Consider the following 20,736-nt stretch of genomic DNA (forward strand, 5'->3'; position numbering starts at 1 on the left):
TGAGTCTGTCGCCTTAGACCGCTCGGTCATCCTGACGTGGTTTAGTGTAATTTGGACGTTTTAAATTTACATCTCTTCCAGTTATTTTCATAAAACATATCGTTTCAGAAGTGGAATTCGAACCCACGCCCTCAAACGAGGACCGGAATACACAGATTCACATCGTGATCCAATGAAACTAAGAACCCTTGAATCTGTAGCCTTAGACAGCTCGGCAATCCTGACATGGTTTTGTGTAATTTGGACGTTTTAAAATTACATCTCATCCAGTTATTTTCATAAAACATATCGTGTCAAAAGTGGGATTCGAACCCACGCCCTCATACGAGGCGCAGAACACACAGATTGACATCGTGAACCAATGAAACTAAGAACCCTTGAGTCTGTCGCCTTAGACCGCTCGGCCATACTGACGTGATTTTGTGTAATTTGGACGATTTAAAATTACATCTCTTCCAATTATTTTCATAAAACATATCGTGTCAGAAGTGGGATTCGAACCCACGCCCTCATACGAGGCCCAGAATACACAGATTGACATCGTGAACCAATGAAACTAAGAACCCTTGAATATGTAGCCTTAGACCGCTCGGCAATCCTGACATGGTTTTGTGTAATTTGGACGTTTTAAAATTACATCTCATCCAGTTATTTTCATAAAACATATCGTGTCAAAAGTGGGATTCAAACCCACGCCCTCATACGAGGACCAGAATTCACAGATATACATCGTGAACGAAGGAAGCTAAGACCCTTGAGTCTGGCGCCGTAGACTTCTCGGCCATCCTGACGTGATTTTGTGTAATTTGGACGTTTTAAAATTACATCTCTTCCAGTTATTTTCATAAAAACATATCGTGTCAGAAGTGGGATTCGAACCCACGCCCTCATACGAGGCCCAGAACACACAGATTGACATCGTGAACCAATGAAACTAAGAACCCTTGAGTCTGTCGCCTTAGACCGCTCGGCCATACTGACGTGATTTTGTGTAATTTGGGGTTTTAAAATTACATCTCTTCCACTTATTTTCATAAAACATATCGTGTCAGAAGTGGGATTCGAACCCACGCCCTCATACGAGGCCCAGAACACACAGATTGACATCGTGAACCAATGAAACTAAGAACCCTTCAGTCTGTCGCCTTAGACCGCTCGGTCATCCTGACGTGGTTTAGTGTAATTTGGTCGTTTTAAAATTACATCTCTTCCAGTTATTTTCATAAAACATATCGTGTCAGAAGTGGGATTCAAACCCACGCCCTCATACGAGGACCAGAATTCACAGATTCACATCGTGAACGAAGGAAGCTAAGCCCCTTGAGTCTGGCGCCTTAGACCGCTCGGCCATCCTGACGTGATTTTGTGTAATTTGGACGATTTAAAATTACATCTCTTCCAATTATTTTCATAAAACATATCGTGTCAGAAGTGGGATTCGAACCCACGCCCTCATACGAGGCCCAGAATACACAGATTGACATCGTGAACCAATGAAACTAAGAACCCTTGAATCTGTAGCCTTAGACCGCTCGGCAATCCTGACATGGTTTTGTGTAATTTGGACGTTTTAAAATTACATCTCTTCCAGTTATTTTCATAAAACATATCGTGTCAGAAGTGGGATTCGAACCCACGCCCTCATACGAGGCCCAGAACACACAGATTGACATCGTGAACCAATGAAACTAAGAACCCTTGAGTCTGTCGCCTTAGACCGCTCGGCCATCCTGACGTGATTTTGTGTAATTTGGGGTTTTAAAATTACATCTCTTTCAGTTATTTTCATAAAACACATCGTTTCAGAAGTGGGATTCGAACCCACGCCCTCAAACGAGGACTGGAATACACAGATTCACATCGTGATCCAATGAAACTAAGAACCCTTGAATCTGTAGCCTTAGACCGCTCGGCAAACCTGACATGGTTTTGTGTAATTTGGACGTTTTAAAATTACATCTCTTCCAGTTATTTTCATAAAACATATCGTGTCAGAAGTGGGATTCGAACCCACGCTCTCATACGAGGCCGAGAATACACAGATTGACATCGTGAACCAATGAAACTAAGAACCCTTGAATCTGTAGCCTTAGACCGCTCGGCAATGCTGACATGGTTTTGTGTAATTTGGACGTTTTAAAATTACATCTCTTCCAGTTATTTTCATAAAACATATCGTGTCAGAAGTGGATTCGAACCCACGCCCTCATACGAGGCCCAGAACACACAGATTGACATCGTGAACCAATGAAACTAAGAACCCTTGAGTCTGTCGCCTTAGACCGCTCGGCCATCCTGACGTGATTTTGTGTAATTTGGGGTTTTAAAATTACATCTCTTTCAGTTATTTTCATAAAACACATCGTTTCAGAAGTGGGATTCGAACCCACGCCCTCAAACGAGGACTGGAATACACAGATTCACATCGTGATCCAATGAAACTAAGAACCCTTGAATCTGTAGCCTTAGACCGCTCGGCAAACCTGACATGGTTTTGTGTAATTTGGACGTTTTAAAATTACATCTCTTCCAGTTATTTTCATAAAACATATCGTGTCAGAAGTGGGATTCGAACCCACGCCCTCATACGAGGCCGAGAATACACAGATTGACATCGTGAACCAATGAAACTAAGAACCCTTGAATCTGTAGCCTTAGACCGCTCGGCAATGCTGACATGGTTTTGTGTAATTTGGACGTTTTAAAATTACATCTCTTCCAGTTATTTTCATAAAACATATCGTGTCAGAAGTGGATTCGAACCCACGCCCTCATACGAGGCCCAGAACACACAGATTGACATCGTGAACCAATGAAACTAAGAACCCTTCAGTCTGTCGCCTTAGACCGCTCGGTCATCCTGACGTGGTTTAGTGTAATTTGGTCGTTTTAAAATTACATCTCTTCCAGTTATTTTCATAAAACATATCGTGTCAGAAGTGGGATTCAAACCCACGCCCTCATACGAGGACCAGAATTCACAGATTCACATCGTGAACGAAGGAAGCTAAGCCCCTTGAGTCTGGCGCCTTAGACCGCTCGGCCATCCTGACGTGATTTTGTGTAATTTGGACGATTTAAAATTACATCTCTTCCAATTATTTTCATAAAACATATCGTGTCAGAAGTGGGATTCGAACCCACGCCCTCATACGAGGCCCAGAATACACAGATTGACATCGTGAACCAATGAAACTAAGAACCCTTGAATCTGTAGCCTTAGACCGCTCGGCAATCCTGACATGGTTTTGTGTAATTTGGACGTTTTAAAATTACATCTCTTCCAGTTATTTTCATAAAACATATCGTGTCAGAAGTGGGATTCGAACCCACGCCCTCATACGAGGCCCAGAACACACAGATTGACATCGTGAACCAATGAAACTAAGAACCCTTGAGTCTGTCGCCTTAGACCGCTCGGCCATCCTGACGTGATTTTGTGTAATTTGGGGTTTTAAAATTACATCTCTTTCAGTTATTTTCATAAAACACATCGTTTCAGAAGTGGGATTCGAACCCACGCCCTCAAACGAGGACTGGAATACACAGATTCACATCGTGATCCAATGAAACTAAGAACCCTTGAATCTGTAGCCTTAGACCGCTCGGCAAACCTGACATGGTTTTGTGTAATTTGGACGTTTTAAAATTACATCTCTTCCAGTTATTTTCATAAAACATATCGTGTCAGAAGTGGGATTCGAACCCACGCCCTCATACGAGGCCGAGAATACACAGATTGACATCGTGAACCAATGAAACTAAGAACCCTTGAATCTGTAGCCTTAGACCGCTCGGCAATGCTGACATGGTTTTGTGTAATTTGGACGTTTTAAAATTACATCTCTTCCAGTTATTTTCATAAAACATATCGTGTCAGAAGTGGATTCGAACCCACGCCCTCATACGAGGCCCAGAACACACAGATTGACATCGTGAACCAATGAAACTAAGAACCCTTGAGTCTGTCGCCTTAGACCGCTCGGTCATCCTGACGTGGTTTAGTGTAATTTGGACGTTTTAAAATTACATCTCTTCCAGTTATTTTCATAAAACATATCGTGTCAGAAGTGGGATTCAAACCCACGACCTCATACGAGGACCAGAATTCACAGATTCACATCGTGAACGAAGGAAGCTAAGCCCCTTGAGTCTGGCGCCTTAGACCGCTCGGCCATCCTGACGTGATTTTGTGTAATTTGGACGTTTTAAAATTACATCTCTTCCAGTTATTTTCATAAAACATATCGTGTCAGAAGTGGGATTCGAACCCACGCCCTCATACGAGGCCCAGAACACACAGATTGACATCGTGAACCAATGAAACTAAGAACCCTTGAGTCTGTCGCCTTAGACCGCTCGGTCATCCTGACATGGTTTTGTGTAATTTGGACGTTTTAAAATTACATCTCTTCCAGTTATTTTCATAAAACATATCGTGTCAGAAGTGGGATTCAAACCCACGCCCTCATACGAGGACCAGAATTCACAGATTCACATCGTGAACGAAGGAAGCTAAGCCCCTTGAGTCTGGCGCCTTAGACCGCTCGGCCATCCTGACGTGATTTTGTGTAATTTGGACGTTTTAAAATTACATCTCTTCCAGTTATTTTCATAAAACATATCGTGTCAGAAGTGGGATTCGAACCCACGCCCTCATACGAGGCCCAGAATACACAGATTGACATCGTGAACCAATGAAACTAAGAACCCTTGAATATGTAGCCTTAGACCGCTCGGCAATCCTGACATGGTTTTGTGTAATTTGGACGTTTTAAAATTACATCTCTTCCAGTTATTTTCATAAAACATATCGTGTCAGAAGTGGGATTCGAACCCACGCCCTCATACGAGGCCCAGAACACACAGATTGACATCGTGAACCAATGAAACTAAGAACCCTTGAGTCTGTCGCCTTAGACCGCTCGGCCATCCTGACGTGATTTTGTGTAATTTGGGGTTTTAAAATTACACCTCTTCCAGTTATTTTCATAAAACACATCGTTTCAGAAGTGGAATTCGAACCCACGCCCTCAAACGAGGACCGGAATACACAGATTCACATCGTGATCCAATGAAACTAAGAACCCTTGAATATGTAGCCTTAGACAGCTCGGCAATCCTGACATGGTTTTGTGTAATTTGGACGTTTTAAAATTACATCTCTTCCAGTTATTTTCATAAAACATATCGTGTCAGAAGTGGGATTCGAACCCACGCCCTCATACGAGGCCGAGAATACACAGATTGACATCGTGAACCAATGAAACTAAGAACCCTTGAATCTGTAGCCTTAGACCGCTCGGCAATGCTGACATGGTTTTGTGTAATTTGGACGTTTTAAAATTACATCTCTTCCAGTTATTTTCATAAAACATATCGTGTCAGAAGTGGGATTCGAACCCACGCCCTCATACGAGGCCCAGAACACACAGATTGACATCGTGAACCAATGAAACTAAGAACCCTTGAGTCTGTCGCCTTAGACCGCTCGGTCATCCTGACGTGGTTTAGTGTAATTTGGACGTTTTAAAATTACATCTCTTCCAGTTATTTTCATAAAACATCTCGTGTCAGAAGTGGGATTCAAACCCACGCCCTCATACGAGGACCAGAATTCACAGATTCACATCGTGAACGAAGGAAGCTAAGCCCCTTGAGTCTGGCGCCTTAGACCGCTCGGCCATCCTGACGTGATTTTGTGTAATTTGGACGTTTTAAAATTACATCTCTTCCAGTTATTTTCATAAAACATATCGTGTCAGAAGTGGGATTCGAACCCACGCCCTCATACGAGGCCCAGAACACACAGATTGACATCGTGAACCAATGAAACTAAGAACCCTTGAGTCTGTCGCCTTAGACCGCTCGGCCATCCTGACGTGATTTTGTGTAATTTGGGGTTTTAAAATTACACCTCTTCCAGTTATTTTCATAAAACACATCGTTTCAGAAGTGGAATTCGAACCCACGCCCTCAAACGAGGACCGGAATACACAGATTCACATCGTGATCCAATGAAACTAAGAACCCTTGAATATGTAGCCTTAGACAGCTCGGCAATCCTGACATGGTTTTGTGTAATTTGGACGTTTTAAAATTACATCTCATCCAGTTATTTTCATAAAACATATCGTGTCAAAAGTGGGATTCAAACCCACGCCCTCATACGAGGACCAGAATTCACAGATATACATCGTGAACGAAGGAAGCTAAGCCCCTTGAGTCTGGCGCCTTAGACCGCTCGGCCATCCTGACGTGATTTTGTGTAATTTGGACGTTTTAAAATTACATCTCTTCCAGTTATTTTCATAAAACATATCGTGTCAGAAGTGGGATTCGAACCCACGCCCTCATACGAGGCCCAGAATACACAGATTGACATCGTGAACCAATGAAACTAAGAACCCTTGAATATGTAGCCTTAGACCGCTCGGCAATCCTGACATGGTTTTGTGTAATTTGGACGTTTTAAAATTACATCTCTTCCAGTTATTTTCATAAAACATATCGTGTCAGAAGTGGGATTCGAACCCACGCCCTCATACGAGGCCCAGAACACACAGATTGACATCGTGAACCAATGAAACTAAGAACCCTTGAGTCTGTCGCCTTAGACCGCTCGGCCATCCTGACGTGATTTTGTGTAATTTGGGGTTTTAAAATTACATCTCTTCCAGTTATTTTCATAAAACACATCGTTTCAGAAGTGGAATTCGAACCCACGCCCTCAAACGAGGACCGGAATACACAGATTCACATCGTGATCCAATGAAACTAAGAACCCTTGAATATGTAGCCTTAGACCGCTCGGTCATCCTGACATGGTTTTGTGTAATTTGGACGTTTTAAAATTACATCTCTTCCAGTTATTTTCATAAAACATATCGTGTCAGAAGTGGGATTCAAACCCACGCCCTCATACGAGGACCAGAATTCACAGATTCACATCGTGAACGAAGGAAGCTAAGCCCCTTTAGTCTGGCGCCTTAGACCGCTCGGCCATCCTGACGTGATTTTGTGTAATTTGGACGTTTTAAAATTACATCTCTTCCAGTTATTTTCATAAAACATATCGTGTCAGAAGTGGGATTCGAACCCACGCCCTCATACGAGGCCCAGAATACACAGATTGACATCGTGAACCAATGAAACTAAGAACCCTTGAATATGTAGCCTTAGACCGCTCGGCAATCCTGACATGGTTTTGTGTAATTTGGACGTTTTAAAATTACATCTCTTCCAGTTATTTTCATAAAACATATCGTGTCAGAAGTGGGATTCGAACCCACGCCCTCATACGAGGCCCAGAACACACAGATTGACATCGTGAACCAATGAAACTAAGAACCCTTGAGTCTGTCGCCTTAGACCGCTCGGCCATCCTGACGTGATTTTGTGTAATTTGGGGTTTTAAAATTACATCTCTTCCAGTTATTTTCATAAAACACATCGTTTCAGAAGTGGAATTCGAACCCACGCCCTCAAACGAGGACCGGAATACACAGATTCACATCGTGATCCAATGAAACTAAGAACCCTTGAATATGTAGCCTTAGACAGCTCGGCAATCCTGACATGGTTTTGTGTAATTTGGACGTTTTAAAATCACATCTCATCCAGTTATTTTCATAAAACATATCGTGTCAAAAGTGGGATTCAAACCCACGCCCTCATACGAGGACCAGAATTCACAGATATACATCGTGAACGAAGGAAGCTAAGCCCCTTGAGTCTGGCGCCGTAGACTTCTCGGCCATCCTGACGTGATTTTGTGTAATTTGGACGTTTTAAAATTACATCTCTTCCAGTTATTTTCATAAAAACATATCGTGTCAGAAGTGGGATTCGAACCCACGCCCTCATACGAGGCCGAGAATACACAGATTGACATCGTGAACCAATGAAACTAAGAACCCTTGAATCTGTAGCCTTAGACCGCTCGGCAATGCTGACATGGTTTTGTGTAATTTGGACGTTTTAAAATTACATCTCTTCCAGTTATTTTCATAAAACATATCGTGTCAGAAGTGGGATTCCAACCCACGCCCTCATACGAGGCCCAGAACACACAGATTGACATCGTGAACCAATGAAACTAAGAACCCTTGAGTCTGTCGCCTTAGACCGCTCGGTCATCCTGACGTGGTTTAGTGTAATTTGGACGTTTTAAAATTACATCTCTTCCAGTTATTTTCATAAAACATATCGTGTCAGAAGTGGGATTCAAACCCACGCCCTCATACGAGGACCAGAATTCACAGATTCACATCGTGAACGAAGGAAGCTAAGCCCCTTGAGTCTGGCGCCTTAGACCGCTCGGCCATCCTGACGTGATTTTGTGTAATTTGGACGATTTAAAATTACATCTCTTCCAATTATTTTCATAAAACATATCGTGTCAGAAGTGGGATTCGAACCCACGCCCTCATACGAGGCCCAGAATACACAGATTGACATCGTGAACCAATGAAACTAAGAACCCTTGAATCTGTAGCCTTAGACCGCTCGGCAATCCTGACATGGTTTTGTGTAATTTGGACGTTTTAAAATTACATCTCTTCCAGTTATTTTCATAAAACATATCGTGTCAGAAGTGGGATTCGAACCCACGCCCTCATACGAGGCCCAGAACACACAGATTGACATCGTGAACCAATGAAACTAAGAACCCTTGAGTCTGTCGCCTTAGACCGCTCGGTCATCCTGACATGGTTTTGTGCAATTTGGACGTTTTAAAATTACATCTCTTCCAGTTATTTTCATAAAACATATCGTGTCAGAAGTGGGATTCAAACCCACGCCCTCATACGAGGACCAGAATTCACAGATTCACATCGTGAACGAAGGAAGCTAAGCCCCTTGAGTCTGGAGCCTTAGACCGCTCGGCCATCCTGACGTGATTTTGTGTAATTTGGACGTTTTAAAATTACATCTCTTCCAGTTATTTTCATAAAACACATCGTTTCAGAAGTGGAATTCGAACCCACGCCCTCAAACGAGGACCGGAATACACAGATTCACATCGTGATCCAATGAAACTAAGAACCCTTGAATATGTAGCCTTAGACAGCTCGGCAATCCTGACATGGTTTTGTGTAATTTGGACGTTTTAAAATTACATCTCATCCAGTTATTTTCATAAAACATATCGTGTCAAAAGTGGGATTCAAACCCACGCCCTCATACGAGGACCAGAATTCACAGATATACATCGTGAACGAAGGAAGCTAAGCCCCTTGAGTCTGGCGCCGTAGACTTCTCGGCCATCCTGACGTGATTTTGTGTAATTTGGACGTTTTAAAATTACATCTCTTCCAGTTATTTTCATAAAACATATCGTGTCAGAAGTGGGATTCGAACCCACGCCCTCATACGAGGCCCAGAACACACAGATTGACATCGTGAACCAATGAAACTAAGAACCCTTGAGTCTGTCGCCTTAGACCGCTCGGCCATACTGACGTGATTTTGTGTAATTTGGGGTTTTAAAATTACATCTCTTCCACTTATTTTCATAAAACATATCGTGTCAGAAGTGGGATTCGAACCCACGCCCTCATACGAGGCCCAGAACACAGAGATTGACATCGTGAACCAATGAAACTAAGAACCCTTGAGTCTGTCGCCTTAGACCGCTCGGTCATCCTGACGTGGTTTAGTGTAATTTGGACGTTTTAAAATTACATCTCTTCCAGTTATTTTCATAAAACATATCGTGTCAGAAGTGGGATTCAAACCCACGCCCTCATACGAGGACCAGAATTCACAGATTCACATCGTGAACGAAGGAAGCTAAGCCCCTTGAGTCTGGCGCCTTAGACCGCTCGGCCATCCTGACGTGATTTTGTGTAATTTGGACGATTTAAAATTACATCTCTTCCAATTATTTTCATAAAACATATCGTGTCAGAAGTGGGATTCGAACCCACGCCCTCATACGAGGCCCAGAATACACAGATTGACATCGTGAACCAATGAAACTAAGAACCCTTGAATCTGTAGCCTTAGACCGCTCGGCAATCCTGACATGGTTTTGTGTAATTTGGACGTTTTAAAATTACATCTCTTCCAGTTATTTTCATAAAACATATCGTGTCAGAAGTGGGATTCGAACCCACGCCCTCATACGAGGCCCAGAACACACAGATTGACATCGTGAACCAATGAAACTAAGAACCCTTGAGTCTGTCGCCTTAGACCGCTCGGTCATCCTGACATGGTTTTGTGCAATTTGGACGTTTTAAAATTACATCTCTTCCAGTTATTTTCATAAAACATATCGTGTCAGAAGTGGGATTCAAACCCACGCCCTCATACGAGGACCAGAATTCACAGATTCACATCGTGAACGAAGGAAGCTAAGCCCCTTGAGTCTGGAGCCTTAGACCGCTCGGCCATCCTGACGTGATTTTGTGTAATTTGGACGTTTTAAAATTACATCTCTTCCAGTTATTTTCATAAAACATATCGTGTCAGAAGTGGGATTCGAACCCACGCCCTCATACGAGGCCCAGAATACACAGATTGACATCGTGAACCAATGAAACTAAGAACCCTTGAATATGTAGCCTTAGACCGCTCGGCAATCCTGACATGGTTTTGTGTAATTTGGACGTTTTAAAATTACATCTCTTCCAGTTATTTTCATAAAACATATCGTGTCAGAAGTGGGATTCGAACCCACGCCCTCATACGAGGCCCAGAACACACAGATTGACATCGTGAACCAATGAAACTAAGAACCCATGAGTCTGTCGCCTTAGACCGCTCGGCCATCCTGACGTGATTTTGTGTAATTTGGGGTTTTAAAATTACATCTCTTCCAGTTATTTTCATAAAACACATCGTTTCAGAAGTGGAATTCGAACCCACGCCCTCAAACGAGGACCGGAATACACAGATTCACATCGTGATCCAATGAAACTAAGAACCCTTGAATATGTAGCCTTAGACAGCTCGGCAATCCTGACATGGTTTTGTGTAATTTGGACGTTTTAAAATTACATCTCATCCAGTTATTTTCATAAAACATATCGTGTCAAAAGTGGGATTCAAACCCACGCCCTCATACGAGGACCAGAATTCACAGATATACATCGTGAACGAAGGAAGCTAAGCCCCTTGAGTCTGGCGCCGTAGACTTCTCGGCCATCCTGACGTGATTTTGTGTAATTTGGACGTTTTAAAATTACATCTCTTCCAGTTATTTTCATAAAAACATATCGTGTCAGAAGTGGGATTCGAACCCACGCCCTCATACGAGGCCCAGAACACACAGATTGACATCGTGAACCAATGAAACTAAGAACCCTTGAGTCTGTCGCCTTAGACCGCTCGGCCATACTGACGTGATTTTGTGTAATTTGGGGTTTTAAAATTACATCTCTTCCACTTATTTTCATAAAACATATCGTGTCAGAAGTGGGATTCGAACCCACGCCCTCATACGAGGCCCAGAACACACAGATTGACATCGTGAACCAATGAAACTAAGAACCCTTGAGTCTGTCGCCTTAGACCGCTCGGTCATCCTGACGTGGTTTAGTGTAATTTGGACGTTTTAAAATTACATCTCTTCCAGTTATTTTCATAAAACATATCGTGTCAGAAGTGGGATTCAAACCCACGCCCTCATACGAGGACCAGAATTCACAGATTCACATCGTGAACGAAGGAAGCTAAGCCCCTTGAGTCTGGCGCCTTAGACCGCTCGGCCATCCTGACGTGATTTTGTGTAATTGGGACGATTTAAAATTACATCTCTTCCAATTATTTTCATAAAACATATCGTGTCAGAAGTGGGATTCGAACCCACGCCCTCATACGAGGCCCAGAACACACAGATTGACATCGTGAACCAATGAAACTAAGAACCCTTGAGTCTGTCGCCTTAGACCGCTCGGCCATCCTGACGTGATTTTGTGTAATTTGGGGTTTTAAAATTACATCTCTTCCAGTTATTTTCATAAAACACATCGTTTCAGAAGTGGGATTCGAACCCACGCCCTCAAACGAGGACCGGAATACACAGATTCACATCGTGATCCAATGAAACTAAGAACCCTTGAATCTGTAGCCTTGGACAGCTCGGCAAACCTGACATGGTTTTGTGTAATTTGGACGTTTTAAACTTACATCTCTTCCAGTTGTTTTCATAAAACATATCGTGTCAGAAGTGGGATTCAAACCCACGCCCTCATACGAGGACCAGAATTCACAGATTCACATCGTGAACGAAGGAAGCTAAGCCCCTTGAGTCTGGCGCCTTAGACCGCTCGGCCATCCTGACGTGATTTTGTGTAATTTGGACGATTTAAAATTACATCTCTTCCAATTATTTTCATAAAACATATCGTGTCAGAAGTGGGATTCGAACCCACGCCCTCATACGAGGCCCAGAATACACAGATTGACATCGTGAACCAATGAAACTAAGAACCCTTGAATCTGTAGCCTTAGACCGCTCGGCAATCCTGACATGGTTTTGTGTAATTTGGACGTTTTAAAATAACATCTCTTCCAGTTATTTTCATAAAACATATCGTGTCAGAAGTGGGATTCGAACCCACGCCCTCATACGAGGCCCAGAGCACACAGATTGACATCGTGAACCAATGAAACTAAGAACCCTTGAGTCTGTCGCCTTAGACCGCTCGGCCATCCTGACGTGATTTTGTGTAATTTGGGGTTTTAAAATTACATCTCTTCCAGTTATTTTCATGAAACACATCGTTTCAGAAGTGGGATTCGAACCCACGCCCTCAAACGAGGACCGGAATACACAGATTCACATCGTGATCCAATGAAACTAAGAACCCTTGAATCTGTAGCCTTAGACCGCTCGGCAAACCTGACATGGTTTTGTGTAATTTGGACGTTTTAAAATTACATCTCTTCCAGTTATTTTCATAAAACATATCGTGTCAGAAGTGGGATTCGAACCCACGCCCTCATACGAGGCCCAGAACACACAGATTGACATCGTGAACCAATGAAACTAAGAACCCTTGAGTCTGTCGCCTTAGACCGCTCGGTCATCCTGACGTGGTTTAGTGTAATTTGGACGTTTTAAAATTACATCTCTTCCAGTTATTTTCATAAAACATATCGTGTCAGAAGTGGGATTCAAACCCACGCCCTCATACGATGACCAGAATTCACAGATTCACATCGTGAACGAAGGAAGCTAAGCCCCTTGAGTCTGGCGCCTTAGACCGCTCGGCCATCCTGACGTGATTTTGTGTAATTTGGACGTTTTAAAATTACATCTCTTCCAGTTATTTTCATAAAACATATCGTGTCAGAAGTGGGATTCGAACCCACGCCCTCATACGAGGCCCAGAACACACAGATTGACATCGTGAACCAATGAAACTAAGAACCCTTGAGTCTGTCGCCTTAGACCGCTCGGTCATCCTGACATGGTTTTGTGTAATTTGGACGTTTTAAAATTACATCTCTTCCAGTTATTTTCATAAAACATATCGTGTCAGAAGTGGGATTCAAACCCACGCCCTCATACGAGGACCAGAATTCACAGATTCACATCGTGAACGAAGGAAGCTAAGCCCCTTGAGTCTGGCGCCTTAGACCGCTCGGCCATCCTGACGTGATTTTGTGTAATTTGGACGTTTTAAAATTACATCTCTTCCAGTTATTTTCATAAAACATATCGTGTCAGAAGTGGGATTCGAACCCACGCCCTATTACGAGGCCCAGAATACACAGATTGACATAGTGAACCAACGAAACTAAGAACCCTTGAGTCTGTCGCCTTAGACCGCTCGGCCATCCTGACGTGATTTTGTGTAATTTGGGGTTTTAAAATTACATCTCTTCCAGTTATTTTCATAAAACACATCGTTTCAGAAGTGGAATTCGAACCCACGCCCTCAAACGAGGACCGGAATACACAGATTCACATCGTGATCCAATGAAACTAAGAACCCTTGAATATGTAGCCTTAGACCGCTCGGCAAACCTGACATGGTTTAGTGTAATTTGGACGTTTTAAAATTACATCTCTTCCAGTTATTTTCATAAAACATATCGTGTCAGAAGTGGGATTCGAACCCACGCCCTCATACGAGGCCCAGAATACACAGATTGACATCGTGAACCAATGAAACTAAGAACCCTTGAGTCTGTCGCCTTAGACCACTCGGTCATCCTGGCGTGGTTTAGTGTAATTTGGACGTTTTAAAATTACATCTCTTCCAGTTATTTTCATAAAAAATATCGTTTCAGAAGTGGAATTCGAACCCACGCCCTCAAACGAGGACCGGAATACATAGATTCACATCGTGATCCAATGAAACTAAGAACCCTTGAATCTGTAGCCTTAGACAGCTCGGCAATCCTGACATGGTTTTGTGTAATTTGGACGTTTTAAAATTACATCTCTTCCAGTTATTTTCATAAAACATATCGTGTCAGAAGTGAGATTCGAACCCACGCCCTCATACAAGGCCCAGAACACACAGATTGACATCGTGAACCAATGAAACTAAGAACCCTTGAGTCTGTCGCCTTAGACCGCTCGGTCATCCTGACGTGGTTTAGAGTAATTTGGACGTTTTAAAATTACATCTCTTCCAGTTATTTTCATAAAACATATCGTGTCAGAAGTGGGATTCAAACCCACGCCCTCATACGAGGACCAGAATTCACAGATTCACATCGTGAACGAAGGAAGCTAAGCCCCTTGAGTCTGGCGCCTTAGACCGCTCGGTCATCCTGGCGTGGTTTAGTGTAATTTGGACGTTTTAAAATTACATCTTTTCCAGTTATTTTCATAAAACATATCGTTTCAGAAGTGGAATTCGAACCCACGCCCTCAAACGAGGACCGGAATACATAGATTCACATCGTGATCCAATGAAACTAAGAACCCTTGAATCTGTAGCCTTAGACAGCTCGGCAATCCTGACATGGTTTTGTGTAATTTTGACGTTTTAAAATTACATCTCTTCCAGTTATTTTCATAAAACATATCGTGTCAGAAGTGGGATTCGAACCCACGCCCTCATACGAGGCCCAGAATACACAGATTGACATCGTGAACCAATGAAACTAAGAACCCTTGAGTCTGTCGCCTTAGACCGCTCGGTCATCCTGACGTGGTTTAGTGTAATTTGGACGTTTTAAAATTACATCTCTTCCAGTTATTTTCATAAAACATATCGTGTCAGAAGTGGGATTCAAACCTACGCCCTCATACGAGGACCAGAATTCACAGATTCACATCGTGAACGAAGGAAGCTAAGCCCCTTGAGTCTGGCGCCTTAGACCGCTCGGCCATCCTGACGTGATTTTGTGTAATTTGGACGTTTTAAAATTACATCTCTTCCAGTTATTTTCATAAAACATATCGTGTCAGAAGTGGGATTCGAACCCACGCCCTCATACGAGGCCCAGAACACACAGATTGACATCGTGAACCAATGAAACTAAGAACCCTTGAGTCTGTCGCCTTAGACCGCTCGGTCATCGTGACATGGTTTTGTGTAATTTGGACGTTTTAAAATTACATCTCTTCCAGTTATTTTCATAAAACATATCGTGTCAGAAGTGGGATTCAAACCCACGCCCTCATACGAGGACCAGAATTCACAGATTCACATCGTGAACGAAGGAAGCTAAGCCCCTTGAATCTGTAGCCTTAGACCGCTCGGCAATGCTGACATGGTTTTGTGTAATTTGGACGTTTTAAAATTACATCTCTTCCAGTTATTTTCATAAAACATATCGTGTCAGAAGTGGGATTCGAACCCACGCCCTCATACGAGGCCCAGAACACACAGATTGACATCGTGAACCAATGAAACTAAGAACCCTTGAATCTGTAGCCTTAGACCGCTCGGCAATCCTGACATGGTTTTGTGTAATTTGGACGTTTTAAAATTACATCTCTTCCAGTTATTTTCATAAAACATATCGTGTCAGAAGTGGGATTCGAACCCACGCCCTCATACGAGGCCCAGAACACACAGATTGACATCGTGAACCAATGAAACTAAGAACCCTTGAGTCTGTCGCCTTAGACCGCTCGGCCATACTGACGTGATTTTGTGTAATTTGGGGTTTTAAAATTACATCTCTTCCACTTATTTTCATAAAACATATCGTGTCAGAAGTGGGATTCGAACCCACGCCCTCATACGAGGCCCAGAACACACAGATTGACATCGTGAACCAATGAAACTAAGAACCCTTGAGTCTGTCGCCTTAGACCGCTCGGTCATCCTGACGTGGTTTAGTGTAATTTGGACGTTTTAAAATTACATCTCTTCCAGTTATTTTCATAAAACATATCGTGTCAGAAGTGGGATTCAAACCCACGCCCTCATACGAGGCCCAGAATGACACAGTTTCACATCGTGAACGAAGGAAGCTAAACCCCTTGAGTCCGGCGCCTTACACCGCTCGGCCATCCTGCCGTGGTTTTAGGTCATTTAGACGATTAAAATTACATCTCTTCCAGTTATATTCATAAAACATATCGTGTCAGAAGTGGGATTCGAACCCACGCCCTCATACGAGGCCCAGAACACACAGATTGACATCGTGAACCAATGAAACTAAGAACCCTTGAGTCTGTCGCCTTAGACCGCTCGGCCATCCTGACGTGATTTTGTGTAATTTGGACGTTTTAAAATTACATCTCTTCCAGTTATTTTCATAAAACATATCGTGTCAGAAGTGGGATTCGAACCCACGCCCTATTACGAGGCCCAGAATACACAGATTGACATCGTGAACCAACGAAACTAAGAACCTTTGAGTCTGTCGCCTTAGACCGCTCGGCCATCCTGACGTGATTTTGTGTAATTTGGGGTTTTAAAATTACATCTCTTCCAGTTATTTTCATAAAACACATCGTTTCAGAAGTGGAATTCGAACCCACGCCCTCAAACGAGGACCGGAATACACAGATTCACATCGTGATCCAATGAAACTAAGAACCCTTGAATATGTAGCCTTAGACCGCTCGGCAAACCTGACATGGTTTTGTGTAATTTGGACGTTTTAAAATTACATCTCTTCCAGTTATTTTCATAAAACATATCGTGTCAGAAGTGGGATTCGAACCCACGCCCTCATACGAGGCCCAGAATACACAGATTGACATCGTGAACCAATGAAACTAAGAACCCTTGAGTCTGTCGCCTTAGACCGCTTTGGTCATCCTGACGTGGTTTAGTGTAATTTGGACGTTTTAAAATTACATCTCTTCCAGTTATTTTCATAAAACATATCGTGTCAGAAGTGGGATTCAAACCCACGCCCTCATACGAGGCCCAGAATGACACAGTTTCACATCGTGAACGAAGGAAGCTAAACCCCTTGAGTCCGGCGCCTTACTCCGCTCGGCCATCCTGCCGTGGTTTTAGGTCATTTAGACGATTAAAATTACATCTCTTCCAGTTATATTCATAAAACATATCGTGTCAGAAGTGGGATTCGAACCCACGCCCTCATACGAGGCCCAGAACACACAGATTGACATCGTGAACCAATGAAACTAAGAACCCTTGAGTCTGTCGCCTTAGACCGCTCGGCCATCCTGACGTGATTTTGTGTAATTTGGACGTTTTAAAATTACATCTCTTCCAGTTATTTTCATAAAACATATCGTGTCAGAAGTGGGATTCGAACCCACGCCCTATTACGAGGCCCAGAATACACAGATTGACATCGTGAACCAACGAAACTAAGAACCCTTGAGTCTGTCGCCTTAGACCGCTCGGCCATCCTGACGTGATTTTGTGTAATTTGGGGTTTTAAAATTACATCTCTTCCAGTTATTTTCATAAAACACATCGTTTCAGAAGTGGAATTCGAACCCACGCCCTCAAACGAGGACCGGAATACACAGATTCACATCGTGATCCAATGAAACTAAGAACCCTTGAATATGTAGCCTTAGACCGCTCGGCAAACCTGACATGGTTTAGTGTAATTTGGACGTTTTAAAATTACATCTCTTCCAGTTATTTTCATAAAACATATCGTTTCAGAAGTGGAATTCGAACCCACGCCCTCAAACGAGGACCGGAATACATAGATTCACATCGTGATCCAATGAAACTAAGAACCCTTGAATCTGTAGCCTTAGACAGCTCGGCAATCCTGACATGGTTTTGTGTAATTTGGACGTTTTAAAATTACATCTCTTCCAGTTATTTTCATAAAACATATCGTGTCAGAAGTGAGATTCGAACCCACGCCCTCATACAAATCCCAGAACACACAGATTGACATCGTGAACCAATGAAACTAAGAACCCTTGAGTCTGTCGCCTTAGACCGCTCGGTCATCCTGACGTGGTTTAGAGTAATTTGGACGTTTTAAAATTACATCTCTTCCAGTTATTTTCATAAAACATATCGTGTCAGAAGTGGGATTCAAACCCACGCCCTCATACGAGGACCAGAATTCACAGATTCACATCGTGAACGAAGGAAGCTAAGCCCCTTGAGTCTGGCGCCTTAGACCGCTCGGCCATCCTGACGTGATTTTGTGTAATTTGAACGTTTTAAAATTACATCTCTTCCAGTTATTTTCATAAAACATATCGTGTCAGAAGTGGGATTCGAACCCACGCCCTCATACGAGGCCCAGAACACACAGATTGACATCGTGAACCAATGAAACTAAGAACCCTTGAGTCTGTCGCCTTAGACCGCTCGGTCATCCTGACATGGTTTTGTGTAATTTGGACGTTTTAAAATTACATCTCTTCCAGTTATTTTCATAAAACATATCGTGTCAGAAGTGGGATTCAAACCCACGCCCTCATACGAGGACCAGAATTCACAGATTCACATCGTGAACGAAGGAAGCTAAGCCCCTTGAGTCTGTCGCCTTAGACCGCTCGGTCATCCTGGCGTGGTGTAGTGTAATTTGGACGTTTTAAAATTACATCTCTTCCAGTTATTTTCATAAAACATATCGTTTCAGAAGTGGAATTCGAACCCACGCCCTCAAACGAGGACCGGAATACATAGATTCACATCGTGATCCAATGAAACTAAGAACCCTTGAATCTGTAGCCTTAGACAGCTCGGCAATCCTGACATGGTTTTGTGTAATTTGGACGTTTTAAAATTACATCTCTTCCAGTTATTTTCATAAAACATATCGTGTCAGAAGTGGGATTCGAACCCACGCCCTCATACGAGGCCCAGAATACACAGATTGACATCGTGAACCAATGAAACTAAGAACCCTTGAATCTGTAGCCTTAGACCGCTCGGCAATCCTGACATGGTTTTGTGTAATTTGGACGTTTTAAAATTACATCTCTTCCAGTTATTTTCATAAAACATATCGTGTCAGAAGTGGGATTCGAACCCACGCCCTCATACGAGGCCCAGAACACACAGATTGACATCGTGAACCAATGAAACTAAGAACCCTTGAGTCTGTCGCCTTAGACCGCTCGGTCTTCCTGACGTGGTTTAGTGTATTTTGGACGTTTTAAAATTACATCTCTTCCAGTTATTTTCATAAAACATATCGTGTCAGAAGTGGGATTCAAACCCACGCCCTCATACGAGGACCAGAATTCACAGATTCACATCGTGAACGAAGGAAGCTAAGCCCCTTGAGTCTGGCGCCTTAGACCGCTCGGCCATCCTGACGTGATTTTGTGTAATTTGGACGTTTTAAAATTACATCTCTTCCAGTTATTTTCATAAAACATATCGTGTCAGAAGTGGGATTCGAACCCACGCCCTCATACGAGGCCCAGAACACACAGATTGACATCGTGAACCAATGAAACTAAGAACCCTTGAGTCTGTCGCCTTAGACCGCTCGGTCATCCTGACATGGTTTTGTGTAATTTGGACGTTTTAAAATTACATCTCTTCCAGTTATTTTCATAAAACATATCGTGTCAGAAGTGGGATTCAAACCCACGCCCTCATACGAGGAACAGAATTCACAGATTCACATCGTGAACGAAGGAAGCTAAGCCCCTTGAGTCTGTCGCCTTAGACCGCTCGGTCATCCTGGCGTGGTTTAGTGTAATTTGGACGTTTTAAAATTACATCTCTTCCAGTTATTTTCATAAAACATATCGTTTCAGAAGTGGAATTCGAACCCACGCCCTCAAACGAGGACCGGAATACATAGATTCACATCGTGATCCAATGAAACTAAGAACCCTTGAATCTGTAGCCTTAGACAGCTCGGCAATCCTGACATGGTTTTGTGTAATTTGGACGTTTTAAAATTACATCTCTTCCAGTTATTTTCATAAAACATATCGTGTCAGAAGTGGGATTCGAACCCACGCCCTCATACGAGGCCCAGAATACACAGATTGACATCGTGAACCAATGAAACTAAGAACCCTTGAGTCTGACGCCTTAGACCGCTCGGTCATCCTGGCGTGGTTTAGTGTAATTTGGACGTTTTAAAATTACATCTCTTCCAGTTACTTTCATAAAACATATCGTTTCAGAAGTGGAATTCGAACCCACGCCCTCAAACGAGGACCGGAATACATAGATTCACATCGTGATCCAATGAAACTAAGAACCCTTGAATCTGTAGCCTTAGACAGCTCGGCAATCCTGACATTGTTTTGTGTAATTTGGACGTTTTAAAATTACATCTCTTCCAGTTATTTTCATAAAACATATCGTGTCAGAAGTGGGATTCGAACCCACGCCCTCATACGAGGCCCAGAATACACAGATTGACATCGTGAACCAATGAAAC

The 20,736-nt window shown here is 42.9% G+C and overlaps 23 non-coding genes across 23 annotated transcripts; all 23 read right to left on the reverse strand.

Moving 5' to 3' along the window:
• Nucleotides 1–1,235: 1,235 nt before the first annotated feature.
• TRNAL-CAA (transfer RNA leucine (anticodon CAA)) lies at nucleotides 1,236–1,357 on the reverse strand. The gene is made up of 2 exons: nucleotides 1,320–1,357; nucleotides 1,236–1,281 (listed from the first exon to the last, which is right to left on the reverse strand). It is a non-coding gene; the product is annotated as a tRNA-Leu (tRNA).
• Nucleotides 1,358–1,612: 255 nt separating this feature from the next.
• TRNAL-CAA (transfer RNA leucine (anticodon CAA)) lies at nucleotides 1,613–1,735 on the reverse strand. The gene is made up of 2 exons: nucleotides 1,698–1,735; nucleotides 1,613–1,658 (listed from the first exon to the last, which is right to left on the reverse strand). It is a non-coding gene; the product is annotated as a tRNA-Leu (tRNA).
• Nucleotides 1,736–2,931: 1,196 nt separating this feature from the next.
• On the reverse strand, nucleotides 2,932–3,053 carry TRNAL-CAA (transfer RNA leucine (anticodon CAA)). The gene is made up of 2 exons: nucleotides 3,016–3,053; nucleotides 2,932–2,977 (listed from the first exon to the last, which is right to left on the reverse strand). It is a non-coding gene; the product is annotated as a tRNA-Leu (tRNA).
• Nucleotides 3,054–3,308: 255 nt separating this feature from the next.
• Nucleotides 3,309–3,431, reverse strand: TRNAL-CAA (transfer RNA leucine (anticodon CAA)). Its single transcript has 2 exons — nucleotides 3,394–3,431; nucleotides 3,309–3,354 (listed from the first exon to the last, which is right to left on the reverse strand). It is a non-coding gene; the product is annotated as a tRNA-Leu (tRNA).
• A 1,008-nt stretch (nucleotides 3,432–4,439) lies between these two features.
• Nucleotides 4,440–4,561, reverse strand: TRNAL-CAA (transfer RNA leucine (anticodon CAA)). The gene is made up of 2 exons: nucleotides 4,524–4,561; nucleotides 4,440–4,485 (listed from the first exon to the last, which is right to left on the reverse strand). It is a non-coding gene; the product is annotated as a tRNA-Leu (tRNA).
• A 255-nt stretch (nucleotides 4,562–4,816) lies between these two features.
• On the reverse strand, nucleotides 4,817–4,939 carry TRNAL-CAA (transfer RNA leucine (anticodon CAA)). Its single transcript has 2 exons — nucleotides 4,902–4,939; nucleotides 4,817–4,862 (listed from the first exon to the last, which is right to left on the reverse strand). It is a non-coding gene; the product is annotated as a tRNA-Leu (tRNA).
• Nucleotides 4,940–5,571: 632 nt separating this feature from the next.
• On the reverse strand, nucleotides 5,572–5,693 carry TRNAL-CAA (transfer RNA leucine (anticodon CAA)). Its single transcript has 2 exons — nucleotides 5,656–5,693; nucleotides 5,572–5,617 (listed from the first exon to the last, which is right to left on the reverse strand). It is a non-coding gene; the product is annotated as a tRNA-Leu (tRNA).
• Nucleotides 5,694–5,759: 66 nt separating this feature from the next.
• Nucleotides 5,760–5,882, reverse strand: TRNAL-CAA (transfer RNA leucine (anticodon CAA)). Its single transcript has 2 exons — nucleotides 5,845–5,882; nucleotides 5,760–5,805 (listed from the first exon to the last, which is right to left on the reverse strand). It is a non-coding gene; the product is annotated as a tRNA-Leu (tRNA).
• A 631-nt stretch (nucleotides 5,883–6,513) lies between these two features.
• TRNAL-CAA (transfer RNA leucine (anticodon CAA)) lies at nucleotides 6,514–6,636 on the reverse strand. Its single transcript has 2 exons — nucleotides 6,599–6,636; nucleotides 6,514–6,559 (listed from the first exon to the last, which is right to left on the reverse strand). It is a non-coding gene; the product is annotated as a tRNA-Leu (tRNA).
• A 254-nt stretch (nucleotides 6,637–6,890) lies between these two features.
• TRNAF-AAA (transfer RNA phenylalanine (anticodon AAA)) lies at nucleotides 6,891–7,012 on the reverse strand. Its single transcript has 2 exons — nucleotides 6,975–7,012; nucleotides 6,891–6,936 (listed from the first exon to the last, which is right to left on the reverse strand). It is a non-coding gene; the product is annotated as a tRNA-Phe (tRNA).
• Nucleotides 7,013–7,267: 255 nt separating this feature from the next.
• Nucleotides 7,268–7,390, reverse strand: TRNAL-CAA (transfer RNA leucine (anticodon CAA)). Its single transcript has 2 exons — nucleotides 7,353–7,390; nucleotides 7,268–7,313 (listed from the first exon to the last, which is right to left on the reverse strand). It is a non-coding gene; the product is annotated as a tRNA-Leu (tRNA).
• Nucleotides 7,391–8,211: 821 nt separating this feature from the next.
• TRNAL-CAA (transfer RNA leucine (anticodon CAA)) lies at nucleotides 8,212–8,333 on the reverse strand. Its single transcript has 2 exons — nucleotides 8,296–8,333; nucleotides 8,212–8,257 (listed from the first exon to the last, which is right to left on the reverse strand). It is a non-coding gene; the product is annotated as a tRNA-Leu (tRNA).
• Nucleotides 8,334–9,719: 1,386 nt separating this feature from the next.
• TRNAL-CAA (transfer RNA leucine (anticodon CAA)) lies at nucleotides 9,720–9,841 on the reverse strand. The gene is made up of 2 exons: nucleotides 9,804–9,841; nucleotides 9,720–9,765 (listed from the first exon to the last, which is right to left on the reverse strand). It is a non-coding gene; the product is annotated as a tRNA-Leu (tRNA).
• Nucleotides 9,842–10,662: 821 nt separating this feature from the next.
• TRNAM-CAU (transfer RNA methionine (anticodon CAU)) lies at nucleotides 10,663–10,785 on the reverse strand. The gene is made up of 2 exons: nucleotides 10,748–10,785; nucleotides 10,663–10,708 (listed from the first exon to the last, which is right to left on the reverse strand). It is a non-coding gene; the product is annotated as a tRNA-Met (tRNA).
• An 820-nt stretch (nucleotides 10,786–11,605) lies between these two features.
• On the reverse strand, nucleotides 11,606–11,727 carry TRNAL-CAA (transfer RNA leucine (anticodon CAA)). Its single transcript has 2 exons — nucleotides 11,690–11,727; nucleotides 11,606–11,651 (listed from the first exon to the last, which is right to left on the reverse strand). It is a non-coding gene; the product is annotated as a tRNA-Leu (tRNA).
• Nucleotides 11,728–11,793: 66 nt separating this feature from the next.
• Nucleotides 11,794–11,916, reverse strand: TRNAL-CAA (transfer RNA leucine (anticodon CAA)). The gene is made up of 2 exons: nucleotides 11,879–11,916; nucleotides 11,794–11,839 (listed from the first exon to the last, which is right to left on the reverse strand). It is a non-coding gene; the product is annotated as a tRNA-Leu (tRNA).
• A 254-nt stretch (nucleotides 11,917–12,170) lies between these two features.
• TRNAL-CAA (transfer RNA leucine (anticodon CAA)) lies at nucleotides 12,171–12,292 on the reverse strand. The gene is made up of 2 exons: nucleotides 12,255–12,292; nucleotides 12,171–12,216 (listed from the first exon to the last, which is right to left on the reverse strand). It is a non-coding gene; the product is annotated as a tRNA-Leu (tRNA).
• Nucleotides 12,293–12,547: 255 nt separating this feature from the next.
• TRNAL-CAA (transfer RNA leucine (anticodon CAA)) lies at nucleotides 12,548–12,670 on the reverse strand. Its single transcript has 2 exons — nucleotides 12,633–12,670; nucleotides 12,548–12,593 (listed from the first exon to the last, which is right to left on the reverse strand). It is a non-coding gene; the product is annotated as a tRNA-Leu (tRNA).
• An 820-nt stretch (nucleotides 12,671–13,490) lies between these two features.
• TRNAL-CAA (transfer RNA leucine (anticodon CAA)) lies at nucleotides 13,491–13,612 on the reverse strand. Its single transcript has 2 exons — nucleotides 13,575–13,612; nucleotides 13,491–13,536 (listed from the first exon to the last, which is right to left on the reverse strand). It is a non-coding gene; the product is annotated as a tRNA-Leu (tRNA).
• A 2,895-nt stretch (nucleotides 13,613–16,507) lies between these two features.
• Nucleotides 16,508–16,630, reverse strand: TRNAL-CAA (transfer RNA leucine (anticodon CAA)). The gene is made up of 2 exons: nucleotides 16,593–16,630; nucleotides 16,508–16,553 (listed from the first exon to the last, which is right to left on the reverse strand). It is a non-coding gene; the product is annotated as a tRNA-Leu (tRNA).
• An 821-nt stretch (nucleotides 16,631–17,451) lies between these two features.
• On the reverse strand, nucleotides 17,452–17,574 carry TRNAL-CAA (transfer RNA leucine (anticodon CAA)). The gene is made up of 2 exons: nucleotides 17,537–17,574; nucleotides 17,452–17,497 (listed from the first exon to the last, which is right to left on the reverse strand). It is a non-coding gene; the product is annotated as a tRNA-Leu (tRNA).
• An 821-nt stretch (nucleotides 17,575–18,395) lies between these two features.
• Nucleotides 18,396–18,517, reverse strand: TRNAL-CAA (transfer RNA leucine (anticodon CAA)). The gene is made up of 2 exons: nucleotides 18,480–18,517; nucleotides 18,396–18,441 (listed from the first exon to the last, which is right to left on the reverse strand). It is a non-coding gene; the product is annotated as a tRNA-Leu (tRNA).
• Nucleotides 18,518–19,527: 1,010 nt separating this feature from the next.
• Nucleotides 19,528–19,649, reverse strand: TRNAL-CAA (transfer RNA leucine (anticodon CAA)). The gene is made up of 2 exons: nucleotides 19,612–19,649; nucleotides 19,528–19,573 (listed from the first exon to the last, which is right to left on the reverse strand). It is a non-coding gene; the product is annotated as a tRNA-Leu (tRNA).
• Between the last annotated feature and the right edge of the window lie 1,087 nt (nucleotides 19,650–20,736).

The sequence above is a fragment of the Phalangium opilio genome, unplaced genomic scaffold (assembly GCF_054372755.1).
Source record: "Phalangium opilio isolate 3A_F unplaced genomic scaffold, DU_Popi_V2 ptg000100l_1, whole genome shotgun sequence".
NCBI classification, from domain to species: domain Eukaryota; kingdom Metazoa; phylum Arthropoda; class Arachnida; order Opiliones; family Phalangiidae; genus Phalangium; species Phalangium opilio.